Below are 262 nucleotides of genomic sequence, written 5' to 3' on the forward strand. Positions count from 1 at the left end.
TACATGATGGAATACTACGCAGCCATAAAAAAGAACAAAATCATGAATTTTGCAGCAACCTGTATGGAACTTGAGTCTATAATACTGAGTGACCTCTCACAGAAACAAAGATCCGAGTATCACATGTTCTCACTCATATAATGGACCTTGAACATCCAATGCAATACTATGAGAAAATGACGGATGGTACTGGGAAACTATGGGGGGGAGGGGGATGGGATTAACAGTAGCAAATATCTGTCGGGGGATGGGAAAACACTTC

The sequence above is a fragment of the Carlito syrichta genome, unplaced genomic scaffold (assembly GCF_000164805.1).
Source record: "Carlito syrichta isolate Samal-C Ts95f unplaced genomic scaffold, Tarsius_syrichta-2.0.1 Scaffold308663, whole genome shotgun sequence".
Classification (NCBI taxonomy): Eukaryota; Metazoa; Chordata; class Mammalia; order Primates; family Tarsiidae; genus Carlito; species Carlito syrichta.